The sequence below is a fragment of the Fukomys damarensis genome, unplaced genomic scaffold, assembly GCF_012274545.1.
Source record: "Fukomys damarensis isolate Sample0158 unplaced genomic scaffold, DMR_v1.0_HiC HiC_scaffold_22, whole genome shotgun sequence".
Classification (NCBI taxonomy): Eukaryota; Metazoa; Chordata; class Mammalia; order Rodentia; family Bathyergidae; genus Fukomys; species Fukomys damarensis.
In genome coordinates this window covers 12,920,820-12,940,842 of record NW_022900934.1, presented here as the reverse complement: position 1 = coordinate 12,940,842, position 20,023 = coordinate 12,920,820, and the positions used below count along the sequence as shown (strand labels likewise).

At 38.9% G+C, this 20,023-nt stretch overlaps 1 protein-coding gene and 1 long non-coding RNA gene across 3 annotated transcripts in view; one reads left to right on the top strand and one right to left on the bottom strand.

Moving 5' to 3' along the window:
• The window catches only part of Ncoa3 (nuclear receptor coactivator 3), a 120,111-nt gene that overhangs the window by 52,640 nt on the left and 47,448 nt on the right, over positions 1-20,023 (top strand).
• The window catches only part of LOC104863698, a 21,797-nt gene continuing 18,217 nt past the window's right edge, over positions 16,444-20,023 (bottom strand). For both annotated transcript variants that reach the window (XR_002025412.2, XR_780651.3), the window contains exon 3: positions 16,444-16,894. This is a non-coding gene — a long non-coding RNA (uncharacterized LOC104863698). The remainder of the gene's footprint in view (positions 16,895-20,023) is intronic.

Genomic DNA, 20,023 nt, shown 5'->3' with positions numbered 1-20,023 from the left:
CTCTCTCTCTGGGGATTGAACTCCCAGACCACTTCTGGCCTCTACCACCTTTCTTTATCTTTCTTTCTTCATTCATTCATTTATTTATTTATATGGTACTGGGGATTGAACTGCCGGACCTTGCGAGGCAGGCGGAGGCACCACTGAAATAAATCCCTGGCCCTCTTTTTTTTTTTTTTAAATGATTCTGATTTTTTTTTTGGTTTTTTTTGAGACAGGGTCTCACTATGTAATTGAAACTGACCTGGAACTCACTATGCAGCCCAGGTGGTCTTGAACTCACAGCACAGCCATCCTCCTGCCTCAGCCTCCTGTGTGCTGGGATTACAGGTGTGCACCACCACACTCAGCTGATACTGATAATTTTGACTCCTTCCACTCAAAGGAACATAGGGCTGTGTACCCCCCTCTCCTTCCTGGTAGTATGAGATGAGACGGTGATTATGTACTCTTGGCTGTAATACTGCCTAGGTGACAAGATACCCTGAAAACAACACAGATTCTGGAGGTGTATGGTATCCACTGGACCCTCCCTTTGATGTCTCTTGGCTAAAGGCATTGCCATATTTCTTCACTTTGACATTGTTACAATTTATATCTAGATGTCCATGCCCCCCCCCCCATCATAGGCTGTTTCCAAGGTAGCTGAGTCTAGAGTGTGTGATTGATTCTTGCTGAGGCTAGGCCTGAGGACACTCGGATTAAAGGCATGGAGTGATACCCACCCTAAGTAGTCTAAATAAGATAAAAGGGTCAGAAAGAGGCCATTAGTTTCCCTTGCTGCCTTTGGTAACTTGTGTAAGCTATGTTGTTTCTCCTCTGTGATGCCTATTTGCCCTCCTTGCCTTGGAGCCAGCCAGTTATAGACTGAAACCTCTGCAAACTATAAGCCAAATAAGCCCTTCCCCTGTTAACTTTTAGTTCTGGGTATTTTGTCTTCGCAGTGAGAGAAAAGCAACTAATACACATGCTGCAGTAAGCTGTATGTGGGAGATAATACAGATGTTATTAAAATTCATATCAAAATATATTCGTTATGTTTCTTATTTGCAAATGCCCTCCCCCATAATAGTTACAAAAAGATAGTGTCCTCATTGACCCTTTCAGTTTAGGGTGTTTTGTTTTTGTTTGATGGTACTAGAGATTGAATGCAGGGCCTCATACAAACTAGACAAGTACAGTACTACTTAGTTACTTACATAGCCAGCTTTCTTTTTTACCCTTTTAGTAGATAAAGCTGGGAAATAAATTGTGTGTATAATTTATTTATATATATATATATATATGTATATGACACATTTATGCTCATCTCTGTGATTCTTTGTTTCTGAATATTCTGAATGTCATATTTTTATGTCCCTTATTCTTTGAGAATTTTGGTCTTTAAAATTATCAATGTGTTTACTCAGTTCTATAATACATTTGAGGTAATTTTAGAATTGTATTGCCCATTTTACTGTAATAAGGACACTTAAAATGAGGAGAATTTGTTAACAGCCCTTTGCCCAGTTCTGCCCAAGAAGAGAATATTTTAAATTTAGCTGTTATATTACTTGGATTGTATTGTTTTTTCTTCATCCTTCTATTCTTTCCTTTTCTTTCTCTTCTCCATTTTTGCTTTCCACATTACTTTTTATATAATCTAATTATTATTAAGAATTATAGGGCCAGGGATTTAGCTCAGTGGTTCCGGCACCTACCTTGCAAGTACAAGGACTCTGGAGTTCAATTCCCGGTACCAGGGGGGGGAAAAATATATATATATAAAATTAGGTTTGTTTGTATGTTGATTTAGTGGTACTAGATGTTGAACCCAAGGCCTTTCACATGCTAAGCAAATACTCGAGAACTAAGCTACATATACAGCCTCTTTTAAAGTATTTCGAGATAGGCTGAGTTGCCAGACTGGCCTCCAACTTGAAATCTTCCTGCCATGCTGGTGTGATGGCACATGTCTGTAATCCAGCATTTAGCTTAGGCAAGAGGATTGCCATGAATATGAGGCCACCCTGGGTACATTGTGAGTTCAAGGTCAACATGAACTTTTTTGGGGGTACTGGGAATTGAACTCAGGTCTTTGCACTTGGGAGGCCGGCATGGGGCCACAGAGTGAAATCCCTGGCCTCTCAACATGAACTTTGTAGTGACACCCTACCATGTCTCATAAAGATTCCTCCTGCTTTGTCCTCCTTGGAATTACAGGTCTGAGCTAGCATGCGTGGCTGTGTTTGCTTGATTTTTTTTGAAGTTTTTATGTTTCTCCCTATTTTGATTGATTTTAATTTTGGAATATGTAAAATATTAGTATGCTTTCAAAAGTCAAAACAGGGCCTGAGGGTGGAGGTCAGTAGTAGAGTGCTTGCCTAGCATGTGCAAGGCAACCCTACCAAAAAACCAAAACAATCAGACCTTGGATTTAGCTGAGTGGCTCTGCTGCCTGCCTAGCAAGCATAAGGACCTGAGTTTGATCCCCAGTACCAAAAAAAATCTTAATAACAACAACAACAACAAAGAAAAAAGAAAAAAGCAAAAGTCAGAACCATTGCAAAGAGTATACATTCCCTTCTCTACCCATTCTACATTTTCTCTCATCTTTGTCATGATTAATTTTTTCTGGCTTATACTGTTTTTTTAATCATGTTTCTTTTTTGATAAGCAGATAGATGAATGTTTGTTTCACTTTTTGTTTACACAAAAGATAACATACTATACTCTTGGGTATTCCCCTCCTTACTGAAGTATCTTGGAAATAATTCCACTTCATGTCAAATCTTTCACATTTTAAGTGGTTAAAATTTAGCATTTTTAATTGTGTAGTTCTACAGTGTTAAATACATTCATATTGTTTGGAGCCATCAACATCTGTCTCTGGAACATTTTATTTTCTCAAGCTGAAATGCTGTACCTATTAAATATTATCAACCGTCATTTTCTTACCCTACCTCTTGTTAATTTGTATACATATGCACAGATTTCATTCTTTGCATAGATTATAGTTTATTTAAGCAATTTTCTTTCTATGGCTATTATTTAGGTTGTTTCTAGTGTTTTGTAAATAAAGTGCTACTGTAGTCTGTAGGTTGAAGCAAGAGGACTGCCAGGAGGCTGAGGCCAGCCTGGACTACATAGCAAGTTCAAGGCCAGACTGGAATATATAGTAAGATCCTGTCTCAAAAAAAAAGGCAGTGGGCTACATAGTGAGTTCCAGAGCAGTGTGAACTGCATAGTGAGACCCTGTCTCAAAAAACAAAACAAAACAACAACAAAAAAAGAGGCAAAAGCTGGGCATGGTGGCACAGGCCTGTAAGTCCTTCAACTTTTATGGACTGTACTTTTTTTTTGGATACTGGGAATGGAGTGCAGGACCTTGCACTTGCAAAAAAAGTCTTTTAACTTCTTCTTCATTACTGCTTTGGTTATTCTCATAGGTGGGGGAGGGTACCAGGAATTGAACTTAGGACCTTGTGCAGGTGTGACACCACTGAGCTAAATCCCCGGCCCTCATCTTTTGCATTCTATTTTTTAAAATTTTATTTATTTAATCTTTTTCATTTTAATAAAAATTTCAGAATCAGTTTGCTAATCTTGTCTTACTCTGAGTCTGTGGAGTCTAGCCAGCTTCAGTCTCACTCTGAGTCTGTTGTCAGTTTGGCTCTGTTTGGATTCTGCATCTACTTCTGTAACCTGGAATTTGATCCTGGTAGTCTTGGGTGGTGGTAGGTAGGGCTCATGTTGTTGTCTCATTAATGTTTCCTGTTCTCAGGGACCTGGTTTTTACTGCCTGGTTTACAATATCTGAATATAGTTGTTTACCATAATTTGTTCAGAATTTCACTGTGGGATGGACCCTGTTCTCTCATGCTGTAGAACTCCCAAAATTTTTCTTTTGAATCATACAAAAGGCTTTTCTCATGTTTTACTTTTAAAAAAGAAAGGATGTATTTATTAAGCTCCTTTGAGCATGTAGTATTGAGTCATGCAGCTTTTAAAATTTTGGTAAGGAACATAGGCTTGAACCTCTTCCTTTTATTTTTGAGGCAGGTACTGGAGAATCAAACCTGGAGTCTTGTGCATTGATACGCAGGCATTCCATAACTGTGACATATTTATTACTTATTTGTGATACTAGAATTTTTTTTTTTTAGGTTGAGTCTCGCTATGTAGCCCAGGCTGGTGTGAAACTCACTGCAGTCTTCCTGCCTCAGCCTCCTGAGTGCTGGGATTACAGTGATGTGCCACAATGCCTGGCTTAATACTAGGGATTTAACCCACAATCTTTGCACTGACCCATATCCCTCAACTCTTTTTAAATTTTGAGAGAGAACCTTACTGTGCTTCCCAGGCAGGACTCAAACTTGCATTTTGTCTGCCTCAGCCTCGCAGAGTGCGAGATTACAGGCATATGCCATGTTCTTCAGCTACAGCTGGAATATCTTGAACCAGTCTTTGTATAATACTCTCATTGCACTGAAGGTATGTCTGTGGTTATTCAGCAGAAAAACTCAATTCTTTTTTTTTTTCCTGTTTATTGGTACATTTAAAGCAAACAGTACAGTTACGTTTATCATTGGGATCTTGTACCTTTACATGACATATCTTGGTTTATATTTTTTCCCCATACCCCTGCCCTCCACTCCCTTCACCCTTCCCTATTTACAAAGACTGTTTCCATTTTTTCCTTTTTTCACATTTTTTTCTTTTCCCTTATTTCCTTTCCCCTCCCCTTCCTACTTCTCCTTTAGCTATTTTCTTCCCATTTCACACTATCAGTTATGCCACTTGAGCCTTATTTACACTTAGTTTTTCACACCAGAGAAACTATTTGATATTTACTCAAGTGTGTCCTGTTTATTTCACTTTAAGAGGATGGCCTCAGTGGGCATCCAGTTAGCTGTAAATATCTCTAGCTTTTCATTCTTTATGGCTGAGTAGTACTCCATTTTATAAAAAAACCACATCTTCTTTATCCAGTCTCCAGTGGATGGGCATTTGGGTTGTTTCCAAGTTTTAGCTATTACAAACTGTGCCACTATAAATATGGGTGCACATATATTACTGTGATAGGATTCTTTAAATTCTTTTGGGAAGATACCCAGCAGAGGGATAGCTGGGTCAAATGTGACATCTAATCCTAGTTCTTTGAGGTATCTCCATATTGATTTCCACAGTGGTTGCTCCAATCTGCACTTCCACCAACAATGGAGAAGGGTTCCTTTCTCTCCACAGCCTCACCAGCATTTGTTATTGGTTGATTTCTTGATAGCAGCCATTCTTTCTGGGATAAGAAAAACGCAATTCTTATAGAAAAATTGAAATCGTTACTTTTGGAATCTCAGGCTGTAATGTAATTCATTGTTTTGAAATTAACTCTTGAAGTACAGCCTCTTAAGGGGATGGAGTTACTTCGTGAAAATTTCTTAACCCCTTTTTTTTTGGTACTGGGGATCAAACTCAGGACCTTGTGCTTGTGAGGCAGGCAGCAGAAGCACTGAGATAAATCCTTGGCCCTCTCAAATCAGTTTTTGTCTCAGTTAAAATCAGAGCACCAAGGGCCCAGCATTTAGTTCAGTGGTGCTATGCCTGCCTGGCAAGTGTAAGGTCCTGAGTTTGTCTCTCCTCCTCCCCTCCCATCCGGAAATCAATCAGAGGACTATATAATTGGATTAAGGACTTAAAATATTGCCAAGGCCAACATAATTATCATGTACATTTATATAACATCTAGCTAAAAATCTGGTACCTTACAGACTCTTGATATGAAAATAGTATTATTACAACAAAAACCCATTCTAATTTGTATGAACTGTGTTTTTCCTTGCTTTTCTGATTAACTTAAAATTGAATTACTAAAGTTCAAAGATAGCTGTTTGCACTACATGCTCTGTTTTTATGCCTGCTAATTAAAATATGAACCATATTCAGAGAAATCTTGTAAAGCAATTCTGCCTTAAAAACCAAAAATTCAAGAAGTACTTTTGATTTGCCTGTATGTAGGAAAATAAGCATTTGTTAATTTTGTCAGTGACTTTCCTACATAAAACAGATCTCAAATTTAAAGCCAGCATGAAAACTTGGAGTAGTAGTTTCACATTGTCATAGGTTTTTTCATGTTGTGATCAGTTTATACATTTTGCAGAAGATCTCAGGCTCTTGCCAACTTTTAAGTTTCTGTGGTTGGCAGATCTAGTTCTCCATACAGAGCCTTTTAGGTACCTGCTAATTGATTCCTTCTCTCTTTGATCATAAATGCATATGAACTAGTGAGACTAAAATCCTGGTAAGATGAATTTTTTTTTTTTTTTTTGGTTTTTTGAGGCAGGGTCTCACTATGTAGTTGAGACTGACCTGGAACTCACTATGTAGCCCGGGCTGGTCTCGAACTTCCAGTGATCCTCCTGCCTCAGCCTCCCAAGTTCTGGGATAACAGGTGTGTGCCACCATGCCCTCCCATGAGCACTATTTTTATCTATACATGTTAACATGGACTATATTTGAATGTTGCTTCTACAACTCATTTTGAAATTTAGTTGCCATTGTGTGTTAAGTAGGACGTGAGCAGGGCATGATGATACATGCCTGTAAACCCTGACATCTGGGGGGCAGAGGCAGGAGAAATCCAAGTTTGGGCTTAGTCTAGGCAATCTAGCATTTTAGGGAGACACTGTCTCAAAATAGCGGTCTGGTGTAAAGGCCTTGGATTCAACCCTACTGGGGAGAGGGAATAAAAAAAGGGAAATAGTAAGACCTTACAAAGTATAAAGCACTTAGGTAATGGATTAATGTTTTGTCCCGGAATTGGATTAGTTATGAGAATGGTTTTGATAAAGAGATAAAGTTCTGCCTCCTTCCCTCTCTGTCTTATACACTGCTTGTCCTCCTGTGGGATGAAGTAGTGATATTGTCACCAGGCATGGTCTCGGGGTAGTGCGAGGCTAAAACCAAGGACTTAATCCACCCCTTTAAAATATTCAGTTCACTGACTCCAGTTGTATTAAAAGAATACCAGGATGCATCAGTAAAAGAGACGTGAGAAATTTTGTTATAGATGTATGCAGGGTGCACTCAAAGAATGGAGCACAGGTGCTCAGAGAAATGAGACATCTTACAAGCTGGAGTGTGGTACATTTAAGGGTGATCAAGGATGTGTATTCTCTCTGTCAGGTTGCACTGAAAGCCATTTATATGCATTTGAATTTGAGATACAGCTGTGGCCAAGGTTACTGTATCCTGGTCTGGAGGAAAGGGCAATTTGTAGGTGAAAGGATGGGTCCAGTGCCTGGGAATTTATGGGCTATTGTACAAAGGACCTAGGAATTTAACAGTATTCACTGTAAGGAGGGAAGGAGGGGGAGGGGGTGTTGTGACAAAACAGGGTGGCCTCCAGAAGCAGGAAGAAAGTTTATCTTGAAACTGCAGTTTTTCTTAAAAATACAGACTTTAAAACCTCGATTTCCTTGTCTCTTTTCTTTCCACTTTCGCTGTCTTCGATTCTACCTCAATAGGGTGAGTTGGATCCAAGAGATAGATTCCAGATTCTTGTATATGGCGAGCAGATAGTATATCCAATGGTAAAAGAAAAAGCAGCTAAGTTTATTGAAACCAATAGGAAGATGTGCTCAGGGCACAGAAACAGAGGTAGCATGAACAGAAAAGTGATGTAAGGACAACAAGGAATAAATAACACAAAAGGTAAATCAAGCTTTCAAATTTTTGAAAGATTTGCACCCTAGCCATGGTGCCTTTCATTGGATCTTTGGATAAGATTGATAGGAATTACTGACAGGCGAGTTATCTCAAAGGTACTGTAACGGGCATGTTCATCCCCAACTTCTTTCTAATTAAATCACATACATGAGATGCAGTCCATATGTATGAACCTTAACAAGGTTTGAATGGGGAAAAGTTACTGAGGGTCAGGCTCTGAGAGGACACACATGTCCTCTGGCTTGAGGATTTCCAAGATTTCATAGGTCTTTTGATATTTTTATTTCTGCTTTCTTAGCACATTGGAAGGAGGGTTGGTCCTCAGATGTTGTCCAGATTCAGGAGGATTGAGGAGGAGTAGTCTACCAGCCCCGGTTTGCTACCTGTACTAGTAGCACAAAGACCCTTGGAGGATATTGTTAGCCATATGCTTGGACTGTTCAACATCCAGAACCATGATCTGCTTCTGCCCCCCCCCCCATAAAACTATACCACTTTTAGGGGAAAATAAAAGAAAACCTTCAGGATCTAGGGCCTAGTGAAGTTTTTTTTTTTTGAATTAATTAATTAATTAATTAATTATTTTTGAGACAGGGTCTCACTATGCAGTTGAGACTGACCTGGAACTCACTATGTAGCCCAGGTTGGTCTTGAACTCAGAGTAATCTTCCTGCCTCAGCCTCCCGAGTGCTGGGATTACAGGCGTGCGCCACCACACTCGGCTAGTGAAGTTTTTTTAAAAATTAATTTTATTGGTACATTTAGGGTATGTAGTATAATGATATTCATCCTTGGAAATTTGCACCTTTACATAATCCATCTTGGTTCTTATTTTTTCACCCCTAGTGAAGTTTTTGTTTTTTCTTGAAGTGAGGTTAAGATTTATTTGAAAATTTTTATTGGTACATTTTAGATAATGTTAACATTAATCACAGGGAATTTGCACCTGTACGTGATATAGCTTGCTGCTTTTTTTTCTCCTATTCTCCTCCCCTTCCTTTGACCCATTATTTACAAAAGCCTTATTTCCATTTTTTTCTTGTCCTCCCTCCTTGTTCCCCTTCTCATTTGAACCTTTTCTTCCCATTTCCCAATATCTACTATACATTTTAGTCCTTATTTCCACTTTTAGTTTTCCACACCAGAGAAACAGTGTGGTATTTAAACTTGTTTGTCCAATTTATTTCACTTAAGAGTATGGTTTCGAGATGTATCCATTTCACTATACTCTGGAGCTTATCCTTCTTTATAGCAGACTGACACCATTATATAAAAAATCCACATCTTTTTTTATCCATTCTTCAGTTAATAGAACATATGGGCTCTTTGCATCATTTAGCTATTCCAAACTGTGATGCTGTAAACGTGAATGTGCATATATTGAGGTGTATGTTGCTTTTAATTCTTTCAGAAAGATACCAAGCAGGGGAATAGTTAGATTGAGTAGAACCTCTAGTTTTAGTTTTTTGAGGAATCTTGACACTGATTTCCACAGTGGTTGCCCTTGCACCAACTGTGGAGAAGGGTTCCTTTTTCTCCACAGCCTGGCAGGCATTTGTTAGTGGTTGATTTCATGATGAAAGCCATTCTTTCTGGAGTGAGCTGGAATCTCATCCATTGCTTTAATTTGCATCTCTTGAATGACCAGTGATGTTGAACATTTTTTCATATATTTATTTGCCATTTCTACTACATCTGAGAACTGTCTGTTCATTTCAGAGGTCCATTTTAGATTGGGTCTTTAAATTTGTGGGGGTCTGATTTTTTTCCCCATTAAGTTTATTGGTACTCTTTAGGTATACAGTACGGGTACATTCATCATTAGGATCTTGTACCCCTTTACATGATGTGTCTTCATTCTTATTTTTTCCCCATATCCCTTGCCCTCCCTTCACCCCCTGCACCCTCCCCTATTTACAAAGACTTTGTTTCCATTTTTTCCTTTTCTCATATTTTTTCTTTTCCCTTCTTTCCTTTCCCCTAATGTTCATGAGCTCTTTATAGATTCTAGACATTAATGTTATCTCACCCTGTTGGTGGTTTAACTTTGCTGTGCAAAATCTTCCGCCCCCCCCCCATACCAGGGATCGAACTGAGGACCTTTGATTTAACTGAGGACCTGCTTGCAAGGCAGGTGAGCCGCCACTGAGCTAAATCCCTGTCCCAAAATCTTTTTTTTTAAGTAAGAGATCTCAGGTGTTGATTCTTTGAGCTATTTCCTGGGCATTTGGGGAATTGTTTATAAAGGCTTTGCCTATACCAATGTCTTCAAGTGTTCTACCTATTCTATCTTCCAGCAGATTTTGTTACTGTTTTAATATTTAATATTTGATCTATTTCGATTTTTGTTTAGTGAAGAGTGAAAGATACAGGTTTACTTTCATTCTTTGGCGTTTGGAAAGCCAGTTTTTCCAGCACCATTTATTAAAGAGGTTATGTTTCTTGCGGTGAGGGTGTTTATTTAGATCCTTTGTCAAAGATGAGGTAGTTGAGTATGCCTGGAGTAGTTTCTGCATCTTCTTTCCCATTGATCATTCAGTTTCATTGATAGTCTTTTTTTTTTTTTTGGCCTTATCGTGCTGTTTTTATCACTGTAGCTTTGTGCCTCCTGCCTTGCCTTTGTTACCCAGAATTGCTTTTGCTATTCTAGATCTCTTATGGTTTCAGATGAATTTTAGGGTTATTTTCTCTAATTCTGTGAGGTATGCTATTGGTATATTTTGATCGGAATTGCATTAAATCTGTATAACAATTTTGGAAGTATGACTATTTTCACTATATTGGTTCTTCCTACCCAAGAACAAGAGATATCTTTCTATTTTTTAATATTCCCTTCACTTTCCCTGTTCAGAGCAATGTAGTTTAAATATAAAAAATTGGGCCGGGGATTTAACTCAGCGGTTTGGTGGCCTGCCTTGCAAGCGCAAAGACCTGAGTTCAAATTTTTTTTTATTTTTGGTGGTACTAGGGATCGAACTTGGGCCCTTGCTCTTGCAAGTCAGGCAGCGGAACCACTGAGCCCAATCCCCGGCCCGTAAAAGACTGACCCCGGTCTTTTACTTCCTTAATTCCTAGGTATTTCATTTCATTTTTTGGGATGCTTTTGTGAAAGGTGTTTCCCTGATTTCACTCTCTGAATTGGTTATTTTTGTACAGGAATGCTGTTGATTTTTGAGTTGACTTTGTATCCAGCTACAATTACTTATTTGGTTTTTAAATCCAGAAGTCTTTTGGTGGAGATTTTGGAGTCTTCCGTGTAAGAGTATTATGTCATCCACAAATAATGATGATTTAACTTCTTCCTTTCCTATCCTTTTTCTTGTCGAATTGCTCTGTCTAATGTTTCTAGAACTATGTTGAATAACAGTGGTGAAAGTGGACATCCTTGTCTTGTTCCTGATTTTAGAGTGAAAGTTTTCAGTTTTTGTCCATTTAGTATGACATTGACTGTTGGTTTGTCATAGTTGGCTTTTGCCATCTTTTGAGGTAGAGACCATCTATTCGAATTTTCTGTAGGGTTTTAGTCAGGAATGGGTGTTAGACTTTGTCAGATGCTTTTTCTGTGTCTATTTATGTGATCATATGGTTTTTGTCCTTGTCTCTGTTTATACGGTGTATTGCATTTATTAATTTTCATATGTTGAGCCATGCCTCTATCCCTGGGATGAATCCTACTTGGTCATGGTATATAGCATTCTTGATGATTTGCTGCAATGCTTGTCAGTATCTTATTGAGTATTTTTTTGGGGGGCTACTGGGGTTTGAACTCATGTCCTTGCGCATGCAAGGCAGGCCACTGAACCGCTGAGCTAAATCCCTGGCCCTTATTGAGGATTTTTGACACTATATTCATTAGAGGAATTGCCCTGAATTGCCCTGTAGTTCTTACTTTTAGTTGGATCCTTCTGTGGTTTTGGTATCAAGGTAATGCTTGCTTCCAGGAATGAATTTGGGAGTATTGCTTCCTTTTCAATTTTATTAAAGAGTCTGAGAAGTAGTGGCATTAGGTCTTCTCTAAATTTTTTGTAGATTTCAGCAGTGAATCCACCAGGAACTAGGGTTTTCTTTGTTGGTAGGTTTTTGAGCTTGGGCAATTTTTTTTTCCCAGTACTGCAGATTGAATTCAGGATCTTAAGCTTGCCAGGCAGGCACGGTGCCACTGAGCAGTAGCCCTAGCCTGGTCGGTTTTTATCTTCAGTTTCATTGACTGATATTAGTTTATTTAGAATTTTCTTATCTTCTTTTTTTTGGTACTGGGGATCAAACTCTGGCCCTTGTGCTTGTGAGGCAGGTACCAGACCACTGAAATCCCTGGCCCGTTAATATCTTCTTTATTCAGCTTTAATAATTCACATATTTCCAGGAGTCTGCCCATTTCTTCTGTTTTCCATCTTGCTACAATACATACAGATTATCAAAGTAGGTATTGATGATCTTCTAGATTTCTGCAGGATCTGTTGTGATTTCACCCTTTTTATTCTAATTGCATGGATTTGAGTCTTTTTCTTTTTTCTTTTTGATAAGGTTGGCTGAGGTTTTGTCACTTTCATCTAATCTTTCAAAGAACCAATTTGATTCTTTGATTCTTTGTATTTCTTAGTCTCCATTGCATTAATTTCTGCTCTGATGTTTATAATTCCTCCCTCATGCAAGTTTTGGCTTGACTTGCTCTTTTTCTAAAAGCTTGAGGTTTCACATTATGTTGTTTATTTGCTTTGTTTTTCTGATATGGGAATTCACCTCTATAAACTTCCCTTATAGAACTGCTACATTGCATCCCAAAAATTCGAGTGTGTTGTATTAGGATTATTAATTGTAAAAACTGTTTAATTTCTCCTTCAATTTCATTTGTTCATGAGGGTGATATTTAATTTCCATGTGTTTATAAAGTTCTTATGGTTTCTTTTGCCATTGATTTCCAATTTCATTGCACTGTGGTCTGATAATACACATGGGATAATTTCAATTCCTTTGCATTTACTTAAGCATTTTCTATGAGCTAGTCTGTGGTCTGTTTTGGAGAATGTCCCGTGGGCAACTGGGATGAAAGTATTCGGATGTTGTGGAGTAGAACAGTGGAATTACCGAGTGCATTTTTTCAAGAGTTTGGTTCAGTTTTGATTATTTCTTTGTTGAATTTTTGTCTAGTTGATTTATTTGTGAAAGTGGCTTATTGAAATCCCCCACTACAATTGTATTAGTGCTTATTTGATTTTTCATATCTGTTAATATTCGTTTTATATAGTTGGATGTGTTGGTATTTGGTGTCATATATGTTCATAGTATTTCTTCGCTTGGGTTGTTCCCTTTACAAGGATGTGGTGACCTGCTTTGTCTCTCTTAATCAGCCTTGACGTAAAATCCACAAGCTAAAGACAGCATCACGGTACTTAGGCCCTGAGATTAAAACAATTTGCTTAAATCAGTAATGGCAAACCTTTAGAGCTTTTCAGTGATAGAAACAGACTTCTTTGGCACATGTGCCATGGGTTTGCCACCACTAGTTAAGTTATTCAGCTAGTATAGGAAACAGAAAAAACACAAATACATTGTTTCCTGAATTTTATGTAGGTTGTAGACTTAATTACTTTGTACATAGAGACAATCTGCTTTCTTATCCCATCCTGTCCTGTCCCCATCCTCGTCCCCTTACCTGGGATCGAACTCGGGACCTTGTCCTTGCAAGGCAGGCCATGGAACCACTGAGCTAAATCCCTGGCCCAAGACAATCTGCTTTTAAAATAACCTTGATTCTGTGTGTACATGGAAAGTCCATTAAGAGAGCCATTTTTTCAAGAGCCCACCATATGCCAAATGTTGAGGCATTGGTTTTTGGACATCCTAATCTCCGCTGCCTTGCCACTCCCCAATTATTTTTTCTGGTACTGAGGATTGACCTCAGGGCTTTGCACTTGTGATGCAGACTCAGTGTCGCTGAGTTAAATCCCCCCACCCCTTTATTTTTTGGAGACAGGATCTCCCTATATGTTGTCCAGACTGGCCTTGAACTCAATCCATAGTTTAGGCTGGCCTTGAACTTGTGATACTCCTGCTTCAGCCTCCCCAGTGCTGAGATCACAACTGTTTGTTACCTAAGCAGCTGGACTCTGGACCTCAGTAGCCCTTTGAAGGTGGTGTGTATGTCCATTTTAAGGAACGGGAAGTTGATGGTCAGAGATTTGGTGAGATTATGCTGGGGCTCAAATCAACTCTGAAGTCTGTGTTTGAGATTCCCCTCTCTTTTGCTTCATTCTGGCTAGATGAATCCGTTCTTTTGTCGATTTCACTGATATTGTATGTTTGTTTATCTACCATGCTTAGTGTAGGCATTAACTCTATTAACATTTTGGTTTCAGACTAATGTTACGTGCTAACCGAATCTTGCATGAGTTTTGTTATATGGTGTTCAGATAATGGGTGATGGTGTTACCAAAACCCAATCTTGTGCTGCTTTGACCGACTTCGCTGAATTTCCTCCCTACCTTAATCTTGCTTTTTTTGAGGACAGATGCTTTTAGGCCAGAGGTCTGTCTTTATGTGGGTGAGTCCAAACTGGTTTTTATCTAAGGTGACTGGTACAGTGACAGCCAGATAACCTCTAACTTTATTATAGAGTCACCTACATGGTCATTGACCCTCCTCCTTCCCCACCATGGTTGTCTACACATTGTCATGGCACGACTACAAAGAACCCTAAAGGGCATGAAAAGAAGTGGTGCCCAGATTCTCAGAAAATTTCTCAGAATATTCTCATTCATTGTCCCACTCCTTCATTGCCTGTCCCACCCCCTCATTTCTTTTATCCTGTATTCATCTATAACTTCCAACTCCCAACCACTTGAGAGATTGATTTGGGAGTTAATCCTATTTCTCTTGTTCTGCATACAGCTGACAAACCCATTTCCCTGCATGATTCAGACCCAGGACAACTTTGCTGTCCTTGCCACACTGTTGAGTTATTGTCTCAGCGAAGTCCAAGGCAAGGGGTAACCCTGACTCCTCCTTCTTGAAGGTCTTGATCTACAGGTCGAGATGGGGTGAGAAAACTCAGTTTAAAGTCAGAAATTGATAATAGTGGTACGGTCTTTTTGTGTGTTTATGTGGTTTTTTGAGACCGGGTCTCACTGTGTAGTGAGTCTTACCTGGAAATCACTATGTTGTCCAGGCTGACAGTGATCCTCCTTGCCTCAGCCTCCCGAGGGCTGGGATTACAGCCACCACACCTGGCTTCATGTTGAATTTCTTGACCAATCTTAGTTCAGTTTTTAAAATATACCTTGGAATTTTAATTACTGGTTTTTCTCATGAATGAGAAATTTTTTCCTTTCTTCCCTTTGGTGTCCTTCTTGTGTCCTACTCTTCCTGCCTCCTATACCTCCATTTTTAATCCTTCACATAAATTACATCGTCAGTTAGGATTCTAGTGTGGTGAGGTATTATAATATGAGAGATATATGTGATCCAGGTTTTATAGGTAGTAGTGCTTTTCTCCATATAACTGAAGATGGCAACTTGATATAATCAGTAACTCTGACTATTGAAATTACTTTTTTTTTAAGGTTTTTTGTTTGTTTGTTTGTTTGGTTTCTACCTACAAGTTGTTTTTGATTTTTACCTGTAAGTAAGCCTTGCTTTGGATTGTATTATCTTGTGCATGATTTGATTTCCAGACTGCCTTTGCTTATTTTCTCTGGGGCTTAGGTGGGTTTCTGGAATTATCAATTAATTGTTTTATGTTTACTTTGTTTTCATCTACTGACATAAATGTCATGTTTGAGAACATTGGTGTCTTTTAAAATTAATAAAAATACACATTTTAATCTAGTATAGTGACTTTCAAACTCCTGGGAACTTGTTAGGGAATCCACATGGTTAAAAATATTTTCTTTCTTGGTTTTTGGTACCAGGGATGGAACTTGGAACCTTGCGCTTTTGAGGCAGGCGGCTGCAACACTGAGCTAAATCCCCAGCCCAAAACTATTTTCATAGAAACACTAATGGTATTCGATATTTTCATTCTGTTGATATAAATACTGATGGCAAAAATGCAATATAAGGAAGGTATAAACCCCTTAGCATGAAATCAAGGCCAGTGGCATTAGACTTTATTAGTCATTCTGTACTTCACTGCCATGTGCTCACAGTTACGGGGAAAAACCCAGCACTTTCCTACTTAGGATTTTCTTTAAAGAAACAGCAAAACTTGTTCATTCCTTAAAATCCTGACCTATTTCCATCCAGTCCTGTCCCATCCCCCCTTCCACTCTCTTTCCTTTCCCTTCTCTTCCCTTCTTCTCGCCTCTCCTTGATTCTTCTCTTTCATTTTTCTTTTACTGGAGTTTGAATCCCGGGCCTTCACCTTGACTTCCATTGCCAGCTCTTTTTGATTTTTTGAGGCAGAGTTTTGCTAAGTCACTAAGTTGCCTGATTGGAACTTTTGATCTTCCTGCCTCTGCTGGCTAGCATGCTGTGCTTATAGGTGTGTGCCACGATGCCCAGCTGATCCTTTAGTACTTAAAAATATATATTCTGGTTTTTTTTTGCATGAAGCACTTAATGCTTACAAAAGTTTAATGGTTGTCTTGAGGAAAAGCACTTGTTTTAGTTACAGACTAAGCCATGCATTTTTTTTCATAGAATACCATTTTTGTTTGATAAAATAATTGATAAACTATGCTTTGAATCTTCGGTGGTATTTGATGTGGACCCCTCATTTCAGGGAAAACACCAGATGAGCATTGGTGAAGCAAATCTTTCAAATACTGACACAGTGCATTATACAGTCATTTTACAATTCCTGTTAAATAATGGGAAGCTATTACACTCACGGTGGCATTCAAGTTGACAAGCGTGACAGTTGCGCTCTAAACTCAAATTCTACAACCAACAACCAATACCATGATGGACAGGCCTGCTGTATAAGTTGTGCCCTTAGGAACTAGGCATTTGTGTCCGCCATAGCACACATGAATCCTGTATATGACATAACCTTGCTTGGCTTTGTATCCCTTTCTGCGTGCTTTATCTGGCTTTGTGGAGTGTGAGCCCTGTGGTACTGCCAGCAGTTGATCCTCAAGAGGAAGTGTATCACATGGGAGTTGCTCTTTCTCTGTACATGCTGGATGTTCTTGTTTGTACCTGTCTTGGCTTACAGGAGGAGTCCCAAAGATGCAGGGTCTTCAAGCCTGGGCTGAGAAAGAGACTGATTAGCAGTGGATGACAGACTGAAGATCTGTGACCCAGACTACCTGATGGCACTGCTGTGTTTTTCCTTGTCACCACCAAATAACTGGTCCTACATAATACCTTCTTTTTGTTTTAGCCTCATTTTTAAACTATGGGTGGAGAACAGGCTATGCCTGAGTCTTAAGTTACTTCATGTTTTATAGAACAGCAATTTTTTTTTGCTGTGCCTCGCCCTAATGTAGTCCATTTTATAAAGTGATAATTTGATGTTTTTTGTGTTACTGAGGATTGAACCCAGGGCCTTTCCATTGAGCAACATTCCTAGCCCTTAAATTTTTTGAGACAGGGTCACATTAAGTCATTAAATTGCCTAGACTGGGCCCATCCTCCCGCCTCAGCTTCCCTGAGGGAAGGGACTACAGCTATGTGCCCCCACACCTGGCTAAGTTACTCCATTTTGAGTACAAGTACCAAGGCAGAATGATTTCACATTTTGTTGGTACAAGTAAGCAAACACTATTTGCCTATTACAACCATAAACCACAAACTTCTTTATGCCAATGAAGTTAGTGAAATTGAATTGAATCAGTAACATATGGATACTTGGGCCTTTTAGAATATATCAGACAAACTAGGCACATGATCTTATCAATTATGTATGATGTAACTCCTCACCCAAGACTGTTGTAGATGCATACTGACCATCTGGAGCCTTCCCCAGGAAGATCGCCACAGCAGAGAACATCCACCTGCCCTCTGCTTTCAGCTTTAGTGTGATTTCTCCTGCTGGAGGACACTTTGAAACTGCTTTCTAGACTGTGCCTTGGAATATCGTTAGATGAAGTGTTATGTGTGACTTGAGTGTTATGGTATTAGTAATGAAGATTGGAATGGAGTAAAAGAACTTGTGACTGTTGTGGTCACAATCACAAGTGAAACAGTACTTGGTGAATTAAAGCCAATTAAACTGATGTAGCTTGTGAATTTATTATTATTCAGTATATTCTTTTTTTTTTTCTCGGTACCTGTGATTGAACTTGGGACCTTGGGCTTGCAAGGCAGGCATGGTACCATTGAGATAAATCCCCAGCCCAGTACATTCTGACGTTATTGAACCTAAATGTTTCTGGTCTATGTTGATGGCAGAAATGGTTCACAGAACAACCTTTTTAAGATACTTATTTCTTTGAGTATCTCCCACAGAAGTAGAGTGACTCTGTGTTAAAAAAGTATCTGTCTTCCTTTCATTCATCTGCCTTTTATTTTGGATTCCTCTCCTAGCTAAGAACTCAACAAGGTTAGAAGGCAAATTATACTTTCTTCTATTTCATGACTAATCGTTAAGAAACTTATCACTTGTCAGGTTTTTTTTTTTTTTGTACCGGAGATCGAATTTAGGACTTTGCGCCTATAAGGAAGGCAGCAGCACCACTGAGCTAAATCCCTGGCCCTGTCAGGTTTTATCAGGTAATATCAAAAAAAGACTATCCATAAAGTTGTTACAGTATTTTTTCCTTTTTATCAGTACAACCTCTGTGAAGTTGAATTTCCTTCATATTCTTCAGTCAAAATAAGCTACTGGGCTGGGCACAGCGGCACGCACTTGTAATCCCAACACTTTTGGAGACAAAGCAGGAAGAAGACAAATTCAATTAAGACCCTGTCTAGAGCTGGGGATTTAGCTCAGTGGTGCTGCCATCTGTCTTGCAAGTGCAGGGTCTTGAGTTTGGCTAATGGTACCAAAAAAAAGGGAACCTGTCTCAACATTAAAAAAAAGTGCTGGAGATAACACCCAGTGCAAAGGCCTTGAGTTCAGTCCCTAATACCAAAACAGCAACAATAAAAAATTTGAAACACATTGAAACAGTAAATAACTATCTTTTTCTAAGTCAGTCATGATTTCTAAAAATGCCACTCCTCAGAATTTGTTGTTTCAGAACAAATGGGGTAGGTGGTTGAGGTTGTTAAATTTAGGTTTTCATGCCTTGTAACTTTTCTTTTAGTGCTACATCCCCCTCCAAAAAGTGAATTATGTTAACAGGCACTTGTTATTTTGGGCTTCTTGAGATATGTACTCTCATTGGTTGGTTGTATACTTAAAAAGTTGAACTAATATGTGAAAAAAATTATGCATATTATTGGGTTAAGTGGAGTTGCAGAGTAAAAACTTTTAAAAAAATCCTCCCTTTAGCTTTTTTAAATACATAGTACATTATTAACTGTAGTCATGAACACTTACTTGAAAAGGTAAATTCTTTTACCAGGCAAGTAACTTCTATGGCTATGGAAAAATTATTATTAAAAGGTGATTCTTTTGAATTTAAATTTATTTTAACTTAAGGGTGGAATTACAATCATTTGAAGAGCAAGTGCCAAGCTGTGAGGTCAGGGGGAAAAAAAAAAGAAAAAGAAAATGGAAACAGCAAGGTCTGAGTCACAGACCAATCAGTAGTAAAGATAATGACCCTTTCTGGAAATTTTGAGTCAGGCTTGACATGTGTTGCTAGAGTTAGAGATTTTAGCTTCCAACTTTGTTTTATGGAGAAGATAATCTACCTAAGATGTATTTTTCCACAGTACATTTATACATCTTATTCTCTTCCTCTACTTTCAGTGCTTATGTTGAAAAATTAATAGTGTTTTCAGTTAAATATTTTGCATCTTTTTTTTGGGTACCCGGGATGGAACTCAGGACTTTGAGCTTGAGAGGCAGGCGCCAGAACCACTGAGCTACATTCCCGGCCCAGCATCTGTTATTTTTGTAATGTCAGCGCCACAAGTAAACCCATGTTAACCTTTTTATTTTTAATTTGTGTGTGTGTGGCTGTACTGGGAATTGAACCCAGAATCTTTGTATTGAGCTACATCCCAGACCTTTTAAGATAGAGTCTCACTAGCCCAGGCAGAGCTCTTAACTTGGGATCTTTCTGCCTTAGTCTCCCAAAGTGCTTGGAATTGCAGGTATGTACCACTGTGCCCATTTATATATTTTTTTATATTGGTGGACATGGTCAGTTTTAGGGGAAGCATTTTCTGACTTTGGGGGGGGTGCCAGGGATTGAACTTAAGTCCTTGGTGCTTTCGAGGCAGGTGGTGGCACAACTGGGCTAAATTCTCCCCCCCCCCCCGTAAC